General features: G+C 42.1%; 1 pseudogene; it reads left to right on the plus strand.

Annotated features, from left to right (window-relative positions):
- The first annotated feature begins 2,373 nt into the window (after window positions 1–2,373).
- LOC132660467 (U6 spliceosomal RNA) lies at window positions 2,374–2,473 on the plus strand (annotated as a pseudogene).
- Window positions 2,474–26,739: the final 24,266 nt, after the last annotated feature.

Consider the following 26,739-nt stretch of genomic DNA (forward strand, 5'->3'; position numbering starts at 1 on the left):
TTTCTCGATGAATTGATCCTTTGTTACTATGGTCCCTTGGGGCGCCTGGGTGGCTTGGTCGGTTAGGCATCCGACTTCGGCTCAGGTCATGATCTCACGGTCCGTGAGTTTGAGCCCCGCATCGGGCTCTGTGCTGACAGCTCAGAGCCTGGAGCCTGTTTCAGATTCTGTGTCTCCCTCTCTCTCTGCTCCTCCCCTGTTCATGCTCTGTCTCTCTCTGTCTCAAAAATGAATAAACGTTAAAAAAAAAAAACAAAAAAAAAAAAACAAAAAACTATGGTCCCTTGAACTGAAACCTACTTTCTCTAATATTAATAGAGTCAATTCCCTTTCTTCTGCCTATGGCTGGCATGGCATTTATTTATCTCTCCTTTTACTCTTTTTTTTTTTTTTTTTTTTTGTACATTGTCTTGATATGTTTCATTGCCCTTTACTTTTTTTTTTTTTAATTTTTTTTTTTTAACCTTTATTTATTTTTGAGACAGAGAAAGACAGAGCATGAATGGGGGAGGAACAGAGAGAGAGGGAGACACAGAATCCAAAGCAAGCTCCAGGCTCTGAGCCATCAGCCCAGAGCCCGACGCGGGGCTCGAACTCAGGGACTGCGAGATCATGACCTGAGCTGAAGTCGGACGCTTAACCAACTGAGCCACCCAGGCGCCCCTGCCCTTTACTTTTTAACCTGCCCATGTTTTTATATATAAAATTGGTTTCTTGTGGATAGTATACGATTGCTTGCAGATAGCATATCTTGCTTTTTTCTCATCCAGTCTGACAATTTCTATTTTTTAATGGAGTGGTTTTTAATTTTTGTTACCTTTTATTATTTTCAGAGTTTATTTATTTATTTTGAGACAGAGAGGACACGAGAAGGGGAGACGCAGAGAGAGAGGGAGAATTCCAAGCAGTCTTCATGCACGGTCAGCACAGAGCCTGATGCGGGGCCCGAACCCATGAAACCATGAGATCATGACCTGAGCCAAAACCAAGAGTCAGATGCCTAACCAACTGAGCCACCCAGAGGCCCTTAATGGAGTAGTTTTTTAATAAATTGAGTTATACTTGATATATAACAATGAATTAGTTTTATATATATATATATACATATACATATATACATATGTGTATACATATATGTAAACACATATATACATATATGTCTACACATATATATACATATATATGTCTATACATATATATACACATATATACATATGTGTATATATATGTATATATGTATGTATATGTATGTATATATATGTATGTATATATGTATACATATATATGTATATATACCATTTACATTCAGTGTAATTATTGATGTGATTGGGCTTAAATTTAGCATTTTAGTATTTGTTTTCCACTTATCCCAATATACTCTTTGCTCTATTTTTGTTTTTTCTTCATTTGTATTAACCTAATTTTTTCATGATTCCATTTCTCTCCACTACTGGCTTACTAGTTATATTTTCTTTGAAAGTTGTTTTTAGTGCTTGGTCTAGGACTTACAATATCTAACGAATCGTAACTAATCATAGTCTACCTTTATTTTTATTTTTTAAAAGATTATTTTATTTTATTTTATTTTATTATTTTAGAGAGAGAGAGAGAGAGTAAGCAGTGCAAGTGGAGGTGTGGGGCAAAGGGAAAAGGAGAGAGAGAATCCCAAGCAGGATCCGTGTTCAGCATGGAGCCCGATGCGGGGCTTGATCTCATGACCCCGGGACCATGACCTGAACCGAAGTCAAGAGTCGGACATTTAACTAACTGAGCCACCTCGGTGCCCATAAAAGATTTCATTTTTAAGTAATCTCTACACCCAACATGGGGCTCGAACTTACAACCCTGAGATCAGGAGTCACAGGTTCTGTTGACTGAGCCAGCCAAGAGCCCCCATAGTCTCCTTTTAAATAATCTTACATCATTTCACGTGACATGTGAGAACAGTGCACTTAAACCCGTAGTTAAAACAGCACACTTCCATTTTCCTCCTCTTGTCTTTGGTGAAATTGTCGTCATACATCTTGCTTGTGCATATGTTATAAACCCCACACACTTTATCACGTTTGCTTTGGTCAAATATCTTTTAAAGAAATTAAGCAGGAGAAAAGAATGTTTTTGTTTTCTTCCCCATTTCTACTATCTCTGGTGTTCTTTATTCCTTTGCGTGGAATAAAATTTCCACCTGTTATCGTTTTTTTTCTGCCTGAAAAGTTCCCCTAAAATTCTTGCAGCATACAAGTGTCAATTTTGGTTTTGTTTTTGTTTGACTAGGAAAAGCATTCTTTCACCTTCATTTTTTTTCTTTTTCCTCCCTTGCACAGTATGCCTACAGTTTTAATGTTGGAACCTGTACATTTATAAATGCACGGAGTGCTCAGTTTGTCAGCACATAAACTTGGACAACACGGGGAAAATCGGCATGGCCCCTGAACAAGGATGACATGCAAATTGAGAAGCATTCCACCCTTTTGTACTGAACACAGGTCACTCGAAAATGGTTAACATGGGGGCCCCCGCGTGGCTCAGTCAGTTAAGCGCCAACTTTGGCTCAGGTCGTGATCTCATGGTTCACGAGTTCAAGCCCCACGTGGGGCTCTGGGCTGACAGCTCAGGGCCTGGAGAACTTCGGATTCTGTCTGTCTGTCTGTCTCTCTCTCTGCCCCACTCCCGCTCCGTCTCTCTCTGTCTCAAAAATAAACATTGAAAAAAACAGGCTAACGGAGTAAATTTTATGTTATGTAAGTTTTATCATAGGAAAAAAAATGCATAAAAATGGGTCTAGGAGGGTGCCTGGCTGGTTCAGTCAGTTGAGCATGTGACTCGTGATCCTGGGATTGTAAATTCAAGCCCCATGTTGGGGGTAGAGATTACTTAACATCTTAAACAAGAAAAAGAAGTATGTCTAGAAATACACATACAAAACTTTTACCATTGGGCCACTCCTTGGAAGAGGGGTTGCGGGGGAGCAGGCAGAAGACAACTTCCAGATTGTTTCTTCAGATTTTTTTAAAATTTATTTTGAGAGGGTGTGGGTGAGCAAGGGGCAGAGAGCGAGGGGGAGAGAGAGAGTTTCCTTGAATTTTTAAACCTTTTTTTTGGAGGGGCACCTCAGTCAGTTGAGCATCTGACTCTTGATTTTGGCTCAGGCAATGATTTCAGAGGCATGGGATTGAGCCCCATGTCAGACTCTGTGCTGAGTGTGGAGCCTGCTTAAGATTCTCCCTCTGCTCTCCCCCCTGTGCTTGCTGTCTCTCTCTAAAATAAAATGAAAGGGGCGCCTGGGTGGCTCAGTCCGTTAAGCGTCCGACTTTGGCTCAGGTCATGATCTCGCGGTCCACGAGTTCGAGCCCCGCTTCGGGCTCTGTGCTGACAGCTCGGAGCCTGGAGCCTGTTTCAGATTCTGTGTCTCTCTCTCTCTCTGACCCTCCCCCGTTCATGCTTTCTCTCTGTCTCAAAAATAAATAAATATTTAAAAAAAAAATGAAATAAAAAAGAAGAAAAAAAAACACTAAAAATTTTTAAAGCTTTTTATGTGCAAATTATTTCAAATATAGAAAAGTTGCATGAGTAAGAATATTACCAAGACTATCTCTGTACTGCTTACCGAGACTTACCTACTGTTATCATTTTATCTACCTACTGAATTCATCTCCTTCATATATGTGGGCGTGCACACACACACACACACACACACACACACATATATGCAATCTGTGGGGAGATGATTTAAGTCAATGCAATCACATCCTGTTCCTCAACAAAATTTCCACCTGGGGGAGCCTGAGTGGTTCAGTCGCCCCTCTCCCCACCTCTCCCCTGCTCATGCATGCTCTCTCTCGTTCTTAAAAAAAAAGAAAAAAAAGTCCATCCATTGATTTCTGCTGAATGGGTCTTTCCTACGATGGTTGCAAAATGGTTCTTTTCCATGGTATAAAATGGTTATTTTCCAACTCTCAGTTGGTTAAGCATTTAACTCCATTCTCATTGATCATTTGACACTTAGTATTCTACTTTAAGCGGGAACCCACCAGCTATTTACATATTTATCACAGGTATAGACTCCCAAATACCTATTTTTTCAGTAATTTACAATTCACTATTGTATTTAATTATTTCGGTGCTCTAACTGTCCCAGGTTTGGCCGGTGGAGCCCCCAGGTGCTCCTGCAACCCTGTGATTTGTGATGTCCACCCCCTTCATCATGTTGAGTACTTCCTTAATCTCTGGCCTAAAAAGATTTTCCAGGCGTTTGTTGTATCTACCTGCCCCAGCCCTGAATTCAGCCATTTCTAGGAAGACCTTCGGTTCCTTCTGATGAGAGAAGGTATCAGACACCAAGATCTGGGTGGGAGGTATGCTCATTGTTCCCAGAGAATCTTTGCTTCTTGTACTTTTCAGCTGGGTGAACAAGAAAGTCAATGGATATTTATACATGTACATATACACGTACAAATATCCATGGACATTTTTGTATATACATAAGTACATATTCACGAGGACACATTTTTTGGAAATAATGAATTCATAATTTCAATTTCATTTATCCCTATGAGGTTTCTTCTTGCCTTCTTCTCTTCCATACTTATTTGCACGTGGCTTTTGGGGTTTTTTTCGGTGAGAACCTTGGATCCCCCAATCAATATATTTACTTATTTGCTCAATTGCACGATCTAAAATAATCTCAGAATTGCTTCCTCCTTGCCTCTATACAAAACAAACCTACTGAAAAGAGTACAGGATTTAACTGTAATGTCCTCCATGCCCTCTTACCCCACCACAAACCGAGGGTGTTACATATAGTCAAATACTGTGTTTGTACATTGCTCGGCTTGTCCTTCCTTTTTTTCTATTTTCCTTCTGTGTTGTTACACTATTCATTTGAAATCTAACCAGGATGCTTTGTTTCAGTCTGCTCTCTCTTTTATATTGGGGCATTTTCATTACATTCCCCTTAGAGTTAACCAGCTTCATGGTTTTCTGGTTTATTCTTTCTGTGTTTCTTTTTGTAAAGGCAAATAGATAGAGATTTTCTTATTTTTCCTGCTACTATGGTTTTTTTTTTCTTTTAAAACGCAACTTTACTGGGGCACCTGGGTGTTTCAGTCTGTTAAGCATTCGATTTCTGCTCAGGTCATGATCTCACTGTTTATGAGTTTGGGCCCCGCATCCAGCTCTGCGCTGACCACTCACAGCCTGGAGCCTGCTTCGGATTTTGTGTCTCCCTCTCTCTCAGCCCCTCCCCTGCTCACACTCTTCTCTCTCTCTCTCTTTCAAAAATAAATAAACATTAAAGAAATTTAAAAAATTAAAAATAAAAAGCAGGTTTATTGAGGCATAATTTACATGGTATAAAATTCACCCATTAAAAAAAAATTTTTTTGTTTAATTTTAGAGAGAAGGCACAGTGGGGGACAGGGGCAGAGGGAGAGAGAGAGAATCTCAAGCAGGCTCCACATTCAGTGTAGAGCCCAATGTGGGGCTCAATCCCACAGCCCTGGGATCATGACCTGAGCTGAAATCAGGAGTTGGATGTTCAACTAACTGAGCCACCAGGTGACCCTAAAAATCACCCATTTTAAGTGGCATCTAGATAAGTGTAAATAAATTTATACAGACGTGCAATCATCATCACCACAGTCCAGCTTTAGAACACTGCCGTCATCCCACCAGTTTCTCTCACACCCATTCGCTGATGGTCCCCACTCCCACCTCATCCCCAGTAACCACTGATCTATATTCTGTCTCTATAGTTTTACCCCTTCTATAAATTTCATATCAATGGAATCACACAATATGTAGTCTTAGTGTCTGGTTCCTTTCACTTAGAGTGATCCTGTTGAGACGCATTTGCGCTGTCGAATGTATTAGCAGTTCTTTTCTTTTTATTGGCAGATTGAATGGATATACCGCAACCTATTTACCCACTCACCAGCTGATGGACTTTTGGGGTGTTTCCAGCTTTTTGCTTCTCATTAATAATGCTGCTGTGAACATGTGTACAAGTCATGGACACAAGTCATTGGACAGACATGTTTTCATTTCTCTTGGGTAGATACCTAGGAGGAAAATTGCTGGATCATATGGTAAGCATATGTTTAACTTAAGAAACTGATGAACTGCCTTCCAAAGTGCTTGTATTATTTTACATTCCCACTAATGATGTATTTATATTTTTTAACATTCATTGGCAAACAAATGTATTCTCATAAAGTTGCTGAAAGTTCATAGCTTAGGTAGGCTAGTTGTTGTCCTTATAATCTTGCTTATTTTTTACTTATGTAGCCCTTTCTTTGTAAGTAGTTCAAAGGTAAGTCAGACTATTCCTTGTTGAATTATGATGAATTCAGAGTAAATGTGACCAAAAAAAAAAAAAAAAAAAAAGCCCACTAAATTGTTTCCCCTTTCTTAGTAGGGAAAGAAATGATACAGATGACATTATTAAGGAAAGAACTTTCCACCCTCAATCTTTAAACATAAAGGTTGATTTAATCAGAAACTTGAGTTTACATTCTTTTTGAAGGGAGGACAGGAAGTGAAATTAGTTTATGGGAGGAAGTACCTCTTATAAATGGTAGATACTCGGGAAGTTGACTATAGTTAGGGTAGGGCCATTAACTTCAGATTTTGAGAAATCAGAAGAGAATTCAAGAATCTAAAGATTTTTAAAGTTTATTTGTTTACTTTGACAGAGAGTCGGGGCGCCTGGGTGGCTCGGTCGGTTAAGCGTCCGACTTCGGCTCAGGTCATGATCTCACGGTCTGTGAGTTCGAGCCCCGCGTCGGGCTCTGTGTTGACAGCTCAGAGCCTGGAGCCTGCTTCGGATTCTGTGTCTCCCTCTCTCTCTGCTCCTCCCCTGTTCATGCTCTGTCTCTTTCTGTCTCAAAAATAAATAAACGTTAAAAAAAATTAAAAAAAAAAAAAGAGAGAGAGAGTCAGAGAGAGAGAGAGAAGGCACTCGCATACTTGTGAGTGGGAGAGGGGCAGAAAGACAGAGGGAGATTGAGAATCCCAAGCAGACTCCACACTGTCAGCACAGAGCCTGCCTCAGGGGGCTCGAACTCATGAACTGTGAGACCATAACCCGAGCCGAAATCAAGAGTCGGATGCTCAACCGACTGAGCCACCCAGGCGCCCCGAGAAATCGAAAGACTTTTAAAAGGAGAAAATATGGGTCTCAACTTGGTGTCTTCGTTTTGAAAGGAGAGCCACGGTGGTTGCAAAGAGGCAATCCTAGACCCGCAAGCCACCATTGCTGAACTCAGCACTTACACCAAGAGTGGGATAAAGGCCAGGTCTTCCTGTGGTGCCCTCACACGCAACTGGACACAAACACGATGCTCTTTCAGGGCCTCACAGCATAGCTGGACAGAACTGCAGCCTCTTGAGAACCAGAGCTCGCTTCATGACGGCCCTAATCCCAGTTAGCTTCCACATGGCACACTGGGGACATGGCGGGTGTCAAGTCACCAACCACAAAATCCATCTCAGTTCACAGTCTGTTAGTTTTTTTTATTTATTTATTTTATTTAAAAAAAAAATTTTTTTTTTAACGTTTATTTATTTTTGAGGCAGAGAGAGACAGAGCATGAACAGGGGAGGGGCAGAGAGAGAGGGAGACACAGAATCTGAAACAGGCTCCAGGCTCTGAGCAGTCAACACGGAGCCCGACGCAGGGCTCGAACTCCCGGACCGCGAGATCGTGACCTGAGCCGAAGTCGGACGCTTAAACGACTGAGCAACCCAGGTGTCCCCACAGTCTGTTAGTTTTTAAACGATCTTTAGCTGGGGGCACCTGGGTGGCTCAGGCGGTTAAGCCTCCGAATTCTCGGGTCGTGATCTCCCAGTTGGTGAGTTTGAGCCCCATGTCGGGTTCTGGGCTGACCGCTCAGAGCCTGGAGCCTGCTTCGGATTCTGTGTCTCCCTCTCTCCCTCTCTGCCTCTACTCTGCTCACGCTCTGTCTCTGTCAAAAATAAATAAACATTAAAAATATATATATTAAAAAAAAATGATCTTTAGCCAAATTTAAAAAGAATCAGGCATGCCTGGCTGGCTCGGTCAGAAGAGCACGTGACTCTTGATCTCAGGGTTGTGGGTTCGAACCCCATGTTGGGTGTAGAGATTACTAAAAAAAAACTTAAAAAAATAATCAGAGTTTGCCTTCAAAAAAAATCTCCTCACATCTCTTTTCAAAGTTTTTCTTTCTGCTTCTGATACTCCTTACCTGTTTTTTGCCCCTTTTTTGCCTAGATCATATGTCATTTTCTTGGGACTGGACTTAGCCAAGATAGATCTTAGCCAATAAAACTCTCTTTCATAAAAGGTCCACTCAAAATTATTAAACATGTATCCTGTGCTTCAGCGAAGTGAGGAGTATTTGGGCAGTAAAGGGGTTTTCATGGCACCCTTTAAAATATGTCATACAGACAGATAGTTTCCTTCTCATAGGCCTGGCTCTTATAAGGCACTTATGTACAGGAAATAATGGATCCAGTGTTTTTAAGTTTTTAGTTTTTAAGCAAGAGGAAAATGCCCTTGGGAGTTTAGAGTCTATTGGGCAAACTGAGTAAAAGTATTTTATATGCCAGGAAAATGATCTGTCTATTTATCTATTATCTATCTATCTATCATCTATCTATCTATCTGGTCAACTGTAGCTTTCAGAGATGTACTTAACTGCTGAGTAATAAAGAGAAAAATTGAAGGATAGTATAGTATGTGCTCAAAAGGAATGGCTGATACGTTTTAGTTGGCAAAATGCACGTAATTATTTTGTAGTGCCTATTTTTAATTGGAATTCTACATAGTTTCCTTGTTTTCGGAAATCGTCTAAAATACACACACACACACAGGGGTGCCTGGGTGGCCCAGTCAATTGTGCATCTGACTCTTGATTTTGGCTCAGGTCATGATCTCATGGTTTTTGAGTTCAAGCCCCCGCATCTGGCTCTGTGCTGACAGCACGGAGCCAAGATGTCAGTATTTCTGGTCTGGTTGGGTGGTAAGTAGGTCGATTTGAGGATTGGTCCCAAGGTGCTCACATCTAACCTGTGTTCATCTGGGCTTACTCAGATGACTTATTGTGACCAGTGGCTCAGTCGTGAACACGGTACAGCAGGGGGGAAAGCCATTAATGCTCTCTGGGATACTGGCAACTCCCACCTTTTCCTTTTGTTCTATACTTTCTATCTTCATACAAAATAGCAACTTTTACACTTGTGACGGAATCAGTAAAATCGATCTAGACTCATAACTTAGGAGTTGTTTTAAGGTACACTTGACCACTCCATTGCTTTCAAGTAGTTCCAGAATTTTATTCTTCTCTGGGAAATCTGGCGATGGCATCTGACTTTCCCCTCTATCCAGTGATGTGCTGGCCAACGTTCAACAGCTAGTTCCCTAAAAAATAAAAAGCCCTGATTTGTAGCATTTGCTGATTTCCAGGGTGCAAATATTCCCGACATGGCTGATTTTAAGCCAGCAGTATGACTTCCTTTAACACAGAGTGGGAAAGAGGTACATATGCCCTTATAGTATTCCCATTACATACAGGTTAAATAAAGACAAATATTGTGATGTCGTAGGTAAAACTAAAAGGTAGCAAAATAACTAGGAAATGATGAGTTTTGAGTATTTCTTCCCGTTGCTTTGAATATAGTTTATTTATGGCCCATTGGTAGAATTTAATTTTTACAATGATTATGTTTAACAGCCAGTTTGCAGAACTCCCGCAAATGTAATCATTGGTTCTCACCAGCCAGCATGAACTGGCTCTAGCACCTTCCGTGCCTCATTGTATCTCAGCTTCACCGATGTCTAAGAAAGGGGGGGCCTGTGGGCTCCTGGAACACTCTGAGAGAAGCAGAGTAAAGTGGGGAGGGCGCTGCAGGATGGGGAGGACCGGCTCAGACTCCATTGTGTCTCCATTGTGGGTTTCCTACCGCCTTTCGATCGTCCATCAATCTCCAAATACCACACATTTAGTTCTATTTTCTGACATTTCTCTCTTTAAAGCAAGGCGGGGAGAACACTGGTCCTCAAGTTCTACCTCAAGTGTCTGCTCTGAGAGTAAAGTTCCCGAAGACAACTCCTTCATTTATGTTCCAGTTGTGAAAAGGTGTCATTGTTTAATGGCAACACATTAGAAAGCCATTGTTGGCTGTTACTATTTAAAGCTTACGCTCCTGGTTTGTCTGAACTCCCCTCTCTTGTTTTTCCTTGTGTGCGTATGGTATTTTTTGTTTTGTTTTTTTCCTATAACTCTGTCTCCCTCTGGTTTTCTAATTTTTTGAAATCTTTTTCTATTTGTCTTGTCTCTCTGGGTCTTCTTTTTATTTTTTTAAAAATGTATTTTATTTTAGAAAGAGAGTGAGAGAGAGCCCGAGTGGGGGAGGGGGCAGAAGGAGATAGAGAGAGATAGAGAGAGAGAGAGAGAGAGAGAGAGAATCCAAAGCAGGCTTCACATTTAGCACGGAGCCTAACATGGAACTCAACACCTCATCCCCGGGATCATGACCTGAGCCGAAATCAAGAGTCACTCAACTGACTGAGCCACCCAGGCACCCCACTCTGTGGGTCTTCTAACTGGTCCATAATACAGAACCAATGCATACATTTTTATTATTTGTTGTTTTTATTCAATAGAATGTTATGTTTTCTTCTTAATTTCAATACTATGCGAGCAGTATGTGTTCTCTTTCAAATAAGAAAACAACATGAATTTTATTCGTGAGTCCCTTGAAGGATTTGTTGGGTAATTGCCAATCGCCTTTGAGAGAGAAAAAGAGTTTATCTACACCCTTTCTAAACACTCTATGAGTTCAGCCTGAAAGAACACCGCTCAATGGTCAATTCATAGATGTAAGAAATCAAAATTTTTAAAAAGGATTCAGGAGGCTGGAGCAGAGTGGCACTGCAATATGTTATGAAACATAACCTCAAGCTGTTTTTACCAAAAATTGGAAGAAAAAAATCTGGAGCTAGTGTAATCATGAAAATTCTGTTCAGCACCAAGGTTTGAACCAGCCAATGACCTTTTAATCAAACCTCTTGAGTAATTTGACTCCCTGATTTGTAAGCTGTTCTTTTTTTTTTTTTTTTTTTTTTTTTTTTTTTTCAACGTTTATTTTATTTTTTTTTGGGACAGAGAGAGACAGAGCATGAACGGGGGAGGGACAGAGAGAGAGGGAGACACAGAATCGGAAACAGGCTCCAGGCTCCGAGCCATCAGCCCAGAGCCCGACGCGGGGCTCGAACTCACGGACCGTGAGATCGTGACCTGGCTGAAGTCGGACTGTAAGCTGTTCTTTAAATAGCAAGAAAAGATGGCTGAGGGCTAAAATCCATGCCACATACATGTCTCAATCAGGGAGAGCTGCTCATGGGGCATTCTGCTGGAAGGGTGAGAAGGGCAGAGAATGCCAGACAATCGCAGGTGCCCCAAGAATGGCCAGAGTGGTGCCTAGACAAAGAGGCCATTTTTCAAGGTTAGCACAGATGCAAAGTTTTGACTCTGCAAGATCAAGAAGGAGGACTGCATTTCGATGAGACCTTCGCAGATGCTGTGAACACTCTCAGAATCACATTTGAGAACAGAGAACTATCCAGAAGGGAAGCTCTACAATTATTGATATCTTATAAAACAAGACCTACCAAGAATAGTTACATACCCTGAGTCATTTAATCGATGGAGATGAAATGGAAACTTCTGGAGGACAGACACCTCCAAGTTCTGGGCCAACAACTCCACCAGCCCTTATTTGGCATGTAAAACAATTATAAAAACCATAGCCTCTTTAGAGAATATGCAGATATTAGATGTTGAGGTCTTAGTCCATTCAGGCTGCTATAGAACAAACGTATCACATATCAGGTGGCCTACAAACAACAGAAATGTATTTCTCAGAGTTCTTGGGGCTGGAAGTCCAAGATCAGGATGCCTGCCTGGTTGGGTGAGGACCCTTTTCCAGGTGTAGACTTCTCATTTTAGTGTCACAAGGTAGAAGGGACAGGGAAGCTCTGTGGGGTCTCTTTAGAGCACTAACCCCATTCACAAGGGCTCACGACCTAATCACCTCGCGAAGACCCCCACCTCCTAATACCATCACATTGGGCATCAGGATTTCCACATACGAATTTCGGGGGGAACGCAAACATTCAGACGATAGCAGGGTCTGAGACCGTCGCTTCCAGCCTTTAGCAGATGCGCTCAATTAAGACCTATCTCATGGAGACCAACAGGCACGCTTACTAAAACAGCCAGAAAAACCTCTCTCTCCTCCCCTGCTTCTCCACCCCTAACCCAGGAAAACTGTGTTAGAGAATGAGAGTCCAACCTAGGGTCAAAGTCAGGTTCGTGTCTTCTTTCTTTGAAGATTTCCAGGCCTTAGGGTCTCCTTGCAGAGATGGGTCCGGGATGGCTGTTAGTGGATGTTGGGACACTCAGGGGACAGGAAACAGAGGGGAATGTTGGCTCTTCTCATTCATGCAGGAAAGAATGGTTTGAGCAAGACACCATAGTGACTCTTCATGGGTGAAACGTGGCTTATTGGATATCAAGGACGTCAGGTTTTCCCCCACATGCCTTGATGGGGTATAGGCAGATGTCCCATCCTGCATGGGCCAAATTGGAATTAAAGTAGGAGGAATAAATGCTTCTCCTCATGCTAAAACGGGCAGGCATGGTTTTAATTTAGATCAAGGAGATTCAAGTTAGATCAAGAAAGACTCTTCTCTCAGTGAGAATTATTCACAATGAAAACAGTTCTCGCTGAAATACTCAAGATGTGGCTTTCGAGCAGATGCCTAATTAAAGTCAGATTTCTGTATTGCTCATGCATGTACTATAAGGAATTAAAAGAAGCAAATGCAGTGAAAAATAGGAAATCCTGGACACATAAAACATAGAAGAGTGGAGGGCAGTAATCCAACAAGACGGACAATAATTATTTTATAGCTGATCAGGAATGATCTGTTTTCAGAACAAATTAATGAGAGCCTGGGTTGCAATTCCTGTTTATAAAAGAAACCAGAAACGTGTAGGAAAATCAAACTTGAGCCTGTCGCCCGGGAGGAGGGTCCTGTTTGGTTCCAGGGCTTTCCTGGATAACAGTGAAATGCCACTGTTTGTCAGGGCACTCAGGTGTGGTACCAAAACCCGTCTGCAGAGTCACTCGATTCAAAGCACGGATTAGCCTCTCCCCATGTTTCCCGGCATGCCTTAAGTCCCCATTCTCGAGCTATCCGATTCCCCTTCTCAGATGAAAACTCTTCCAGATCTCACCTGTGAGAGGAAGCTGCCTTTCCTTCTGCCAAATGATCCAGATCATTTGTGGTTCAAGGTGATTGTTCCTCCTTGCCTCTAGGTGCCTCAACTTGCAGGGCACCGTTATTCCTTATTCCTTGGGGCTGCAGTCAGAGGAAGATTCTTGTGTGAGTTACGATACAGCTGGTTTCACTTGACAAAGTGTGATGAGACTAATTAGGTGAGCTGGAAACCAATTACTTGTGAGTGCGGGACCAAGAGGCGACTGAAGAGGGAAGGTGGTGAGCTCAAGAGGACGGACGTCTGCTGCCGCCCGACTCATCTGTGACCCCTGGATCGCCACTTAACCACCCTCAGGCGATACCGTGAAAAATTCAAAGAAACGTATAATCGAGCTCATTTTCACGTTAGCTGACCGGCTTCCAAATAATATAAAAAAGGTGGGTAGTGGAACTATGAAGTGTCAACAAAATTTTAGAAAATGCATAATTCATGGCCCCGGGCCAGGAAACCATCAATCGTCTAGGCCCATGGGTAAATAATGAAATTGTTATGCCTCATTTAGCTCTCTATCGATTTGGAAGACGGAAAGTGTTTCAGAGGAAATTTATAAACCAAGGCAAGTCTTGATTTGGATTCTCAGCGAGTACCAGAAGCGTCACACAACCTTTATCACTTAGCAACATACACCGTAGATATATACTTTCAAACAACAGGGAATAATGGACCTGGAAAATTGTGTTTTCGTGAAAAACACCTTCAATAGCGTGAGAGACACACGTTTTGTGATCGCGGTCTGCTAATGCATATTTGTGGGACTTCTCTCGCATCTCGGGACCGCTCCCCGTTTTTCTTTGTGAAGCTGTGTCACATGAGCACCGGCGGAGGTCTGCCTAGGAATTCTATTAGCATTTACTGTAACCACTGTGTAGGGAACACAGATGACTAAAGTCATTGCTTTTAAAGCCCTCTTCACAATTGAATTTTCTGCAGGGAAGCAATACCCCAGGAGCATAATAGATTCCCCCCTCCTTCCATTTACACAGACACTTGCACAGCTAACTAATCAGTCGCCATTCTAATCTATATTTCTGATTTGTTTCCATGCATCACGCAGGCGGGCCATCTTTTGAATTCAAAGGCGACTTAAAGTGAAATAAAATAAACCGCGAGTAAATGACACGGAATTGCTAACAGTAGGACCCTTGTTTACATCCCACATTCTGAAAATATTTTGTTCAGCTGGCTAGGGAAACCACATGGTTGAGACAGACTGGGTGATGATCGGGTTTATTGCCTGGCTGGAACCAGGATGGAAAAAGGGATGGTGTGTGATGTGGCTGTCTGTCACCTCAAACCCAGAGAAAGAACACATTTTCAGCACACATGCGGTCCGTGCTTTCCCAGAAGATCTCTGATCATTCTTGCCAGAGCAGCATCACGTGTGCCTGGCACCGGGCCAGAACGACATGCCGGTCTTTCTGAATCTTTAGATAATAACCGTCTCCTCCTTCCTCTGGTCATCAGTGGATGCGGCTTCTTTTTCCTAAGACTCTCTCAGAGCCCATTTGTTCTTCAAGTCCTTTGTTCCCTCCCACTTTCTGGAAGGATCCCCGAAGACATTCGTATTTCTCCTTGTCCACCTGCACTCGAGGGTCTATTGAGAGGCTTCCGCGTTCTCTCGTCCCACTTTGTCGCTTAACGATAGCTGAGGAACAGTCACGGGGGGGCAAGGACATTGGAAACACAAAGATACTCTTTAATGTGGGCTCCGTGCTGCACGGAGGGACTAGCTCACTGAGCAGACCGGTACCGGGGCGGTGGGGCAGGGGGGTGCAGATAGCACGCAATTGTTTGGTCAAAGAAATGAGAAAAGAGGAGGCAGGGGATGGGAGGGGGGGTGGGGCAGTGAGGATGGAATTTAGAAGGGAAGAATTGGATTTAATACCTTAAAAAAAATCTTTTTTAAGTTTCTGTCTTCCTCTTCTTTTTTTTTTTTGAGGGAGAGAGGACAGGAGACAAGCCAAATTATGCCTCTCTCTCAGCAGAGAGCCCCACACAGGGCTTGAACTCACCCACCAAGAGATCATGACCTGAGCCCAAGTCAGAGGCTTAACTGACTGAGCCACCCAGGCACCCTTTTCTAACTGCGGTTCCTCGTATGGTACAACTCAGAAACTTATTTCATTCTCTGTTAGGAACATACAGGTCCACCCGAGGAGAACCAAAGGCAAGTGTTCTTTAGAGACCGAAGGATGCTGTCAGGATTTTTTTTTTCCTTTGAAAAAATGTCCTCCTTAAGGACATTTGCATCTCGAGAGCACAGGGATTTCAGGAGCCACAACAGGGAGCCCCGGGGGGGGGGGGGGGGCTGGGGACTGGGGGAGGGCGGGGAGCCTGTGGACTCGCTCAGCCTCCTATATGTCCATGCGTAAACAAGCGAGTTTCCAGGAGCCCCTGTGAGAATCAGAAGAACTGAAACCGGTCCAGATTCTGTCTGTAGGCATTTCTCCAGTTTTCTGCCCCGGACGTGACCCAGCACCCTCACTAGCCTATCTCCTCGCTCTGTCCCTGCCGGAGCTGTTCTCAGCCCATCTCTGCTGTCTATGTCGGGGAATCAGGGCTTGTAGAATACTGCCCAGTTTTCCTGTCCTTGGGCCACACTCAGAGGCCTGCTCCCCAGGCAGGGGCTGGCGTGCAAGGCTCCGTGGGCTCCTGCCTTCTGCTCTGTGCTCTGAGATCCCGAGTCCCACAGACCCTCTTCTCCACCCACCCTGAGCCTTTCTGTCTCGCCTTTGAAGCCTGGAAAACAAGTTCCCAACTTATTCATCGAAGGCCAACAAATCACACTGTAAAATGAGAAAGTAGAAAACGAAGAATTGTGAACAAATTCACTAGCAAATTTATAATTTATAAATGCTTAGAGAAAAATCTCCCCCCTCCTTTCCCCGTGAAATAGATTTGTTCATGAAACAGAAGAAAAATGTGTAGTTAATAGTTAACTTAGTTAATAGTTAATAGTTCCTTAGTTCTCAGTAAAAGAGGATGTTTGGAATAAACACACACACACACACACACACACACACACACACACTGAAATAAAACTTTAATTGAGAGCAATAAAAATTAGTATTCCAACTAACACGGCAGAAAGTGGGATCATGTGTACCTAACGAGCTTGAGGAAATGATTTAGAATGTGAAGGAAATAATATATATTTTTTACAGTGTCACTGATGTATATTTAACACTCAATAAAAACTGCCCATTGTAGGCATGCAGTTCGGTGGGTTTTGAGAAATATACACAGTTGGGCAACCACAATCAAGTTTTAGAACACTCGTATCACCCCGAGACCTTTCCTGTGCCCCTTTGCCTTCAATCCCTACCCCCACCTCAGCCCCTGTGCCAGGAAACCACCGATCAGCTTTCTATCATTCCAGTCTGCCTTTCATAGAAAGGCAAATCGATAGAATCACATAGTATATATTCTTCTGTGTTTGGCTTCTTTCATTTAGCATGGCATTTCTGAGATTCATTCATGTGTATTTCAGAAACTCATTTCTATTTACAGTTGAGTCGCTTTTATGGATAAACCACGTTTTGTTTATCCATAGATAAGCATTTGGATAGTTTCCATTGGGGGGGGTTATTATGAATAATGCTACTATGGGCATTCGTGTAAAAGTCTTCATATGGACGTTTGTTTTCATTTTTCTTAGGTAGGTACCTAGGAATGAAAAAGTTGGTAACATACGCTGGTAAATTAGTACATACCTAAGGTAAATCCATACTTTACTTTTAAAGAAGCTGTCAAACTTTTTCAGAGGGATTGTACCATTTTACATTCTCACTGTATCCTCATCAACATTTGGTATTAGCAGTTATTTTTATTTTAGCCATTTTAGTGGACATGTAGTTGCATCTCATTATGGATTTAATTCGTATTTCCCTACTGACCAATGATGTTAAACATTTTTTTACCTGCCTGTTGGCCATTCAAATATTCTTTTGTAAATGTTTCGTCAAGCTCTTATGCTGATTTTCCAATCAGATTGCTTGTTTTATTCTTATTTACTGAGTTTTAAGAGTTCTTTTTATATTCTGAATGTGAGTTCTTTGTCAGAAATACATGATACATATTTTTTTCCTAATCTGTGGCTTGCCTTTTCATTTTTTTCTGGTGTTTTCCAAGAAGCAAATATTAATTTTGACGAAGTTCAATTTATTGATTTTTTTTTCTTTTATGTTTGTGCTTTTTATGGCCTAAGAAATCTTTGCCTAACTCAAAGCCACAAAGATATTCTTTTGTGTTTTCTTCTGACGGCAATAATTGGAATAAAGAGGACGCTAAGGAGAGCTACGGGTCCATAAACTATCGTTATGAAAAAAGTAAGCAGAAACAATAGATCAGAAATAATAATAAAAAGTATAGGAGAAAATCTTTTTAGAAGCCAAAAAGCATTTAACACCTAAATCTGAAATAAATCTAAGGCCAAGTGTCAGGGTAACCCACTCTCGTATCCCTTACCTCTGTCTCCTGAAATGAAGGACTGGAAGAATTTGCTGGTCAGGCTCAGCCTCTGACCGGCTTTCACCTGCTCTCCTATTCCAAACCCTGAGGCATGTGGCTCCCAGAACCCAGCCGTGGCCCCTGCTTTGTGCTCCGGGCCCTCACATGGTCTCTTCTCAGACATCAAATGGTCTACTGGGCCTTGGAGGGACTCTAGCTGGGAAAATCTCAGCCCCAGCCTGTCCGTGAGACTGACAGCGGGCAGTCCATCATTCTACAGGCTGAAGAGGGGAAGGCACGGAAGGATGTAACTTCCAAAAGAACGAAGCCAGCTTAGCCTAACACTTCTCCTCTTGTCATAGGAAATAACAGAGCACCATCTACAGAAGTTGGAAGAAAAAAAGGAACTTAATCTACTTGAAGGCGGTTCAAAAAAAAAAATCAGATAGGTATATTTTCAGAATATAGGTGATCCCAGTGTGATTTTGCCAAAAGGCGCCTTCAAATGTGCTCGGGATAATTATGGAGAGGCAAATCAGAGAAGAAATGAATTAATGGGGAGTATGCAGATGAGGGCTGGTAGTATTAAAACCACCCAAAGATGGAGATATGGTTAAAGGTACGAACCAATGATTAGGACAAGGGCTGTTCTTGAAATGTTAAAAATAGCATTAGCAGGGAGGCTGGGTGGCTCAGTCGGTTAAGCGTCGGACTTCGGCTCAGGTCATGATCTCGGGGTCCGTGAGTTGGAGCCCCGCGTCGGGCTCTGTGCTGACAGCTCAGAGCCTGGAGCCTGCTTCAGATTCTGTGTCTCCCTCTCTCTCTGACCCACCCTGTTCATGCTCTGTCTCTCTCTCTCTCAAAAAAATAAATAAATAAACATTAAAAAATAAAATTTAAAAAAAATAGCATTAGCGGGGAGCCTGGGTGGCTCAGGTCTTGTTAATTGCTCTTTTCACTTGATGGTCTCCAGGTTTTCATGTCCATAAACTTACAGACATCTTATCTAACATCCCATTCATATTACAATTTCCACAACTATCCTAAAAAAGTCCTTTCTACCTAGTTTGTCCAAACCAGGTTCTGACCCAAAACCATGAAACATGCTTGATCACTACAGATTGTAGGCATGACGTCATATGGCACAACCCCTCTTTGCATGGTACCGACTCATTAAAGAGAAAGACCAATTGAATTGCAGAATGTCCTGCCGTAGAATGGGTCACCCGCTGGATCTACCTGGGACTTCCCACCGCGAGGGTCGTTTAGCGTGTTCCTCCATTCCGTAGGGAGATCCCTCCACAGTCGCTAGGGGAGGAAAACAAGTAAAAGAAAGCAAGTAGTAAGCATAGAAAATGACCAGTCTAAAGGAGGTGTGCCAAAGAACGAACGTCTTCCTCCCCGATTCATGTGTTGAAACCTACCCCCTAAAGTGATGCTATTAGGAGGTGGGGCCTTGAGGAGACGAGTAGGTTCTTGTAATGAACTTCGTGCCCTTAGAAAAGAGGCCCAAGAGAGCTCCCTTGCCCCCTCCTACCGCATGAAAACATAACAAGAAGTCTGCATCCTGGGAGAGCACCCTCACCCCACCATGCTGGCCCCCCAGCCTCAGATCTCCAGCCTCTGGAACAGTGAGAAATCCATTTCTGTTGTTTATAAGGCACCCAGTCGGTGGTTTTTGTTTCGGCAGTCTGAATGGACGAAGACAGGCATAAAGACGGCGAGTGCAATAGAACTTCAGAAAAGGGAGAGCGATATTTGAACAGACCCTTGAGTGTGGGTAGAACACGGATGTTATTCACGAAGAGCAGAATTCGGGGAGATGGCCCAACAAATAAAGGCCCAGATAAGGGGAAATATAAGCAGTCTGATCTAATGACTTCAGTCAATTCTTTTCATTCAGAGAATGCTGGGACCCCTTACCAGGATTACTGAATGATACAAGCAGTTGCCGTTCATGTTTGCTGCGACATGTAATTAATCGGAAACATTACCACCAGTGTTTAAAAAGGATATTTTCTTTCTCATTGCACCAGGAAAGAATACTGTTGTTTCCATCAGGTTTACTATACGAAAGAGTTAAAACAAACGACACTTATTCAGGATGTGCATTTGGTACAGATACGAATTCCCATTTTTTCACCTTCTGGTCGCATTTGATTTGGATTACTTAAAGATGCACCCTGGTCTATACATGCAAGGATGATACAAATCTTCAGAATGTGTTGTATACATGACTGCCCCACTGAAAATCTTTTTGTCTGATAAAACTAGAAAGCCTGTCACAGATCGGAATGGATACGTTCAGTTAGAAGCTAATTGCGTTGAAAATAATGTAGATCTGTGCTTCTGAAAACAAATGACATCAAATGTCTGCTTAAATTTACCTCAGTAATTGATACATCCTCCTCAGATTTGATCATTGAAATGAACAGACTTTAACTTCCACCTTGTGTACCTGAGATTATCATTATAATCCTTACAGGAGGCTTCTAGATGGTGTCTTCGAATGCTGAGAGATCTGTTTTCCTTCAGTCTCCCGATCTGCAGAGTATCATTTAGATACTAAACCTCACAATCATCTTGGTCTCTTCTCTTTCCTTTGTTTCATAGACAACAACCGTCCTGAAGTCCCATGGATTCTTCATCTTAAATGCGTCTTGCTGTCATACCTTTTCTTTCTTGTTTATTTATTTTTTAATGTTTATTTTTTAGAGAGAGAGAGACTGCAAGCAGGGGAGGGGCAGAGAGAGAGGGAGCCACAGAATCCGAAGCAGGCTCCAGGCTCTGAGCTGTCAGCACAGCACCCAACACGGGGCTCGAATTCACGGACTGTGAGATCATGACCTGAGCCGAGTTCAAGGCTTAACCCGCTGAGCCACCCAGGTGCCCCTATTTATTCTTTGTTTTAATGTTTATTATTTTTGAGAGACAGAGAGAGAGAGAGAGGGAGCGTGGGGGGGTGGGTGTTGCAGAGAGAGAAGGGGACAGAGGATCTGAAGCAGGTTCCACACTGATAGCATGGAACCCAATGCAGGGCTTGAACTCATGAACCTTGAGATCATGACCTGAGCTGAAGTCAGATGCTTAACTGACTGAGCCACCCAGACGCTCCATATGTTTTTTTTTTTTTTTTAGTTCTTATCATGTACACCCATTGCCAGATGCATATCACCTAGACTACTGTAGTAATAAAAATTGACTTAAGTTTCTGGTTCTTCACTTACATACTTTCTACCAGCACACACACACACACACACACACACCCTCCAAAGATTTAAAGAAAATACCCAGACTTCATTTTCCCTGCCAGGAAACTTCTGACCCAGCTTGACTGACCAACAAGTCAGGTCCAACAAGGACTTGTTGCGTCTCGAGCCTGCCCCACATTCACCCCTGACTCCCATCCTTGGCCTCTGCCGTTCTCCTGTCCCGAAGGTGGCTGTTCCTTCTATCAGTTCTAAATCCTGCCTGTAGTTAAAGGTTTATCTCAAGGGCTGCCTGGATGGCTCAGTCAGTTAAGTGTCTGACTTTGGCTCAGGTCATGATCTTGTGGTTCGTGAGTTCGAGCCCCGTATCTGGCTCTGTGCTGTTAGTGTGGAGTCGGCTTAGGATTCTCTGTCTCTCTATCTTGCTCCTGTGCACTCTCTCTCTCTCTCTCTCTCTCTTACAAATAAATAAATATTTTTTAAAAGGTTTATCTCGAGTCCATGGAGCTTTCTCAGTGGGCACAATGTCTCAGTCTTCTGTGAAAGTATGTAATTCAACCTATGCATGTCATTTGCTTTGACTTTTTATTATCCTTGGCTTTTCCTAGTTACTTAACTATGTCCACGTATATCTTTATACTCACCTCCTTTGACAAATGACCAGAAATTTGGGACATGTTGCCTGAATTTATCTTGATTTCCTTCCTGATAGCTGTGCATGGGTTGTAAATATACACCACCTGCCCTTAGCTGTGACCTTCTATCTGATTTGACTTCAGTAAGTGCTTAGCTCTCCACATCCCAGCATTTGTCCATTTGTGGGTTAATGGCCTAACGAATTGATTTATTGAAGGGCTGTGACTCAGGGTTCGGGCCTCTCTTGGACACTGGGATACATGAATGAAAAAGGGGTAGCGATTGCTCCTGAGAACTTTACAGTCTACACAGCTTTGGATAAACAAACAATGAAAGTTTTAATTCGGATTTTTTGATTCAGACTGAATGAAACTGAATGAAGAACCACAACTATACGAAACTTGTAAGGAGTTTAAAAACAGCTTTGGTCACTGATATGCAAAACCAACATTAAAGAATAATGGCAAAGTTCATAAGATAGTCAGGATCGTTCATTGCCTTTGTTTGTTTGTTTGTGTTTGTTTTACCTCCTTTGTCCTTATATTCTAAGCTTGGAGAGCTGACTTGAAAAATGTGGGGGTGAGCAGGCATAAATCACATGAACTCTGCCTTAATAGTTGTTTTGTTTTATTCATTGAGGTTTTATTTAGGAGGATGGTTTAAGGGGATGGTTCTCCCTGCATCGTGCTGTATTAGAGAAGTCAGCAGAGGCCAGCTATAGTATGTAGGTAAGACCTCCGTCTAGAGCCGTGGTTTATAACCTTGGCAACACATTCCAGAATCACCTGGAGATCTTTTAAAAAGACTGCCTGGTGGGAATGCAAGCTGGTGCAGCCACTCTGGAAAAACAGTATGGAGGTTCCTCGAAAAACTAAAAATAGAACTACCCTACGACCCAGCAATGGCACTACTAGGCATTTATCCGAGGGATATGGGTGTACTGTTTAGAAGGGATGCATGCACCCCCATATTTATATCAGCACCATCAACAATAGCCAAAGGATGGAAAGAGCCCAAATGTCCACTGATGGATTAATGGATAAAGAGGATGTGGTATATATATACAATGGAGTATTACTCGGCGATCAAAAAGAATGAAATCTTGCCATTTGCAACTACGTGGCTGGAACTGGAGGGCATTATGCTAAGTGAAATCAGTCCGTCAGAGAAAGACAAAAATCCTATGACTTCACTCATATGAGAACTTTAAGAGACAAAACAGATGAACATAAGGGAAGGGAAACAAAAATCATATAAAAACAGGTAGGGGGACAAAACAGAAGAGACTCATAAATATGAAGAACAAACTGAGCGTTGCTGGAGGGGTTGTGGGAGGGGGATGGGCTAAATGGGCAAGGGGCACTAAGGAATCTACTCCCGAAATCATTGTTGCACTCTATGCTAATTTGGATGTAAATTTAAAAAATAATAATAAAAATAAAAAAATAAAAACATACAGTGGATCATAAAAAAAAAGGCTGCCTGGATCTCAGACCAAAACTCTAACTTAACTGGTGGGGAGTGGGGGGTGGGGGTAGAGGGGGGATGGTGTTAAAGGATTCCCAGGTGATTCGAACGTGCAGCCAAGTTTGAGAACCACTGAAGTAGAGCCAGATCGCCAACGCAGAGCTCTGTCCATTCGGAGGGAAGGGGAGTGAGCCGTTGAGGGTCTTTCCAGTGAGCTGGGAGACAAGACAGTACCAAAAAGACCAATGTGGACTTTCCTGGGAAAAATGACAACACATCTGTGAGGGGGTGATTGAAACCCAAACTGTAAGAGGCACCCGTCAGCTGAATAGGAAAGAAACTACATCCCCAGTGGTTAAAAGCAAGTAAGGACAAAATGAATACACAAGGAAAAGGGTTTGAATGAGCCTTATTATGGGTACCAGTGACACGGATCGAGAAGACCTGCAAACTCGTACATCAGTTTGCACTTTGCTCAAAATGTATTTTCTGCTGAGGGAGGGGCAGATGTCAAAACACTCGTTCAATTTTATTCATTTAAAAAAAATTTAATGTTTATTTTTGAGAGAGAGAGAGACAGAGCACAAGCAGGGGAGGGGCAGAGAGAGAGAGAGAGGGAGACACAGAATCCGAAGCAGCCTTCAGGCTCTGAGCTGTCAGCACAGAGCCTGACGCAGGGCTTGAACCCACGAACCATAAGATCATGACCTGAGCCGAAGTCGGATGCTTATCCAACTGAGCCACACAGGCGCCCCTTGTTCAATTTTATTTTATTTTTATTTTGAGAGAGAGAGAAAGAGAGAACACGAGTGGGGGAGGGGGCAGAGGGAAAAAGAGAGAGAATCTTTATGCTTAGCGTGGAGCCTGATCTGGGACTCGATTCCACAATCCTGGGCTCATGATCTGAGACACATCAAGAGTCAGACGCCTCACCTACTGAGCCACCCAGGCACCCCAAAATACTTGTCCTATTTAAAAATGTCATAATTAGGGGCGCCTGGGTGGCTCAGTCGGTTAAGCGTCCGACTTCGGCTCAGGTCAGGATCTCGCGGTCCGCGGGTTCGAGCCCCGCATCGGGCTCTGTGCTGACAGCCCAGAGCCTGGAGCCTGTTTCGGATTCTGTGTCTCCCTCTCTCTCTCTGTTCCTCCCCTGCTCTCACTTTGTCTCTCTCTCTCTCTCTCTCTCAAAAATAAATAAAGATTAAAAAATGAAAATTAAAAAAAATAAAAATAAATAAAAATAAAATAAAACGCCATAATTAAATGTGAGCTGTTTTTACATATACACACTATGTACGTGTATTTTACATTCTTATCAATAAAAATCAGAGTTCAGTCAAAATGTTTAATGTTAGTTAATAGCAGAGTTATATTAGTGGTTCTCTAATGCTTTCGTGTGGCAAAGCATCTAGAAATCGTGAGGCTTTTTATTTATTTATTTATTTATTTATTTATTTATTGGTTTTTATTATTTATTTATTTATTTTTAAAATACAATTTATTGTCAAATTGGTTTCCATACAACACCCAGGGCTCATGAGGCTTTTTAATGGAATACCATGAGATATGGATAGAGTAAGTATGTAAGAATTAAATATATACTTTTGTGTTACATCAGATACTGTCTCTAATAGACAAATAATGCCTATATACAATTTATAGCAAGAGTCAAAGATTTAAGAAAAAGACAACTCTATAAAGACCAACAGAGGAAACTATCATCAACCTAAATTTTCATTTGAGTTGTGAAAAAGTCATCACTGTTTAATTCTTTTTAATTTTTTTTCTTTAGCACTTATTAATTTTTGAGAGACAGAGAGACAGAGCATGAGCAGAGAGAGAGGGAGACACAGAATCCAAAGCAGGCTCCAGGCTCTGAGCTGTCAGCACAGAGTCCAATGCTGGGCTTGAACTCACGAATCGTGAGATCATGACCCGGGCCGAAGTCAGATGCTTAACCGACTGAGCCCTTCAGGCGCCCCTTAAAAAAATTTTTTTTTTCCATCGCAGTTTAATTTTTAGGGGACAGAATATCTTGGTTCTGTGCAAGAAAATCAATATTCTTTGAGCGTGTAGCTTGAGAATGACTTCCTTGTATCAGTGAACAAAATGCAGTAATAAGTGCTATGTTCTTGCTTTTCTCGTGATTTACGCAGGGACAGAGCCTGACCCCTGGCCCTGTGTGCCATAAACAACTGAAAAGGAGGTAGCTAACTGTGGGACTCGTAGCCCCAAACACTCTAAGCAGTATAAAATATTAAGTGAGGATTTCACAAGTGAAAAAGGAAGGAAGGGAGGAAGGAGGGGGAACCTGTGTTAAATGATGTCCTTTAGAACCAACCATAAACTCATTTCTGATAAGGGCTCTATTATAAAATGTCCATATCTCATTATACATGTCTTGAACCAGTGCAATAGGTAAGAATCTTTGGTTTAATAGGAATTCATTTTCTATTAGCCATTTCTCTTAAAACAAAAATAAATCCTTCCGTTTAAAATGTCCCATTATGTTAGTTTTCTGTCAGCCGAGTTAAACCCCCTTGAAATTTTTTTCAAAAAGTCCAAAATTTTCCAAGACGTCAAACAGAATTAAGAAAGAAAATCCACAACCCTGCAGATTAGCATATGGCAAAATTTCGAGATACCTTATTAAAAATATACCAAGAAAAAAAGGCCGTGCAGATAGATTTAAAAATGTGACAAAGGGAGGGGTGCCTGGGTGGCTCAGTCAGCCAAGCACCCAACTCTTGATTTTGGCTCAGTTCATGATCTCACGGTTCATGAGTTCGAGCCCCGCATCAGACTCTGCGTCGACAGCGCTGAGCCTGCTTGGGATTCTCTCTCTCCCTCTCTCTCTGCCCCTCTCCTGCTTGCTCTCTCTCTCTCTCAAAAGATAAGTAAACTAAAATTTTTTTTTAACTGTGACAAAGGGATACTTTTCTGCATAAATGATTACAATGAATTCTGTTCCTATCTTTAAAAAAAAGTGATTTTTTAAAAAAAGTCCACCTTCGTCAGCAAAGTAAAATTCTTAAAACTTTAGCTATCCACAGAAACCCCGTACAGACTTTGAAATGGGGTGGTGTTCCACCTAATGAAAGGAAAACTGTGATATATCATAGCTGTGCCCCTTGCTGACTTTTAAGTGCAGTAAAGATACCAATTAAAATACAAACCATAAACAAGTTCTGTGTGCCTATTTGCGGGAGATCTCCAATTGTTTGTGTGCTTTATGATTCTCTCACTGATATTTGTGTCTCTCGTTGGTTTTAGGCGCTTCGGATTTAGAGCAGAGAAAACAATGTCTATTACATCCTTCCATGTTGTGCTTCTTAAGTGAGTTACAGAATATCTTCTTAGACAAATTGTATACTTTTGCATATGGTATCCAAGAACAAAGGCCATTTTCTTTTCTGCTAAATTTAACAAGGTCCACTGGTGATGGATTCATCTAGCACTATAAGAGAATCATGTGTTCTAGATGAATTTTCCAGATAGCTCTAATTTATCATTAAGCATCCAGCTATAACGATCAAAACAAAACAAAAAACAGAAACTCCTTGGACATGAAGATCTTTTGAAAAAGGTCATACAGCTCAACCTTTCCTCAGTATCCCAGGGACCTCATTATGGACATCGGGTAAGGAGGA

This window comes from Panthera onca, chromosome B4 (genome assembly GCF_046562875.1).
Source record: "Panthera onca isolate mPanOnc1 chromosome B4, mPanOnc1 haplotype 2, whole genome shotgun sequence".
Classification (NCBI taxonomy): domain Eukaryota; kingdom Metazoa; phylum Chordata; class Mammalia; order Carnivora; family Felidae; genus Panthera; species Panthera onca.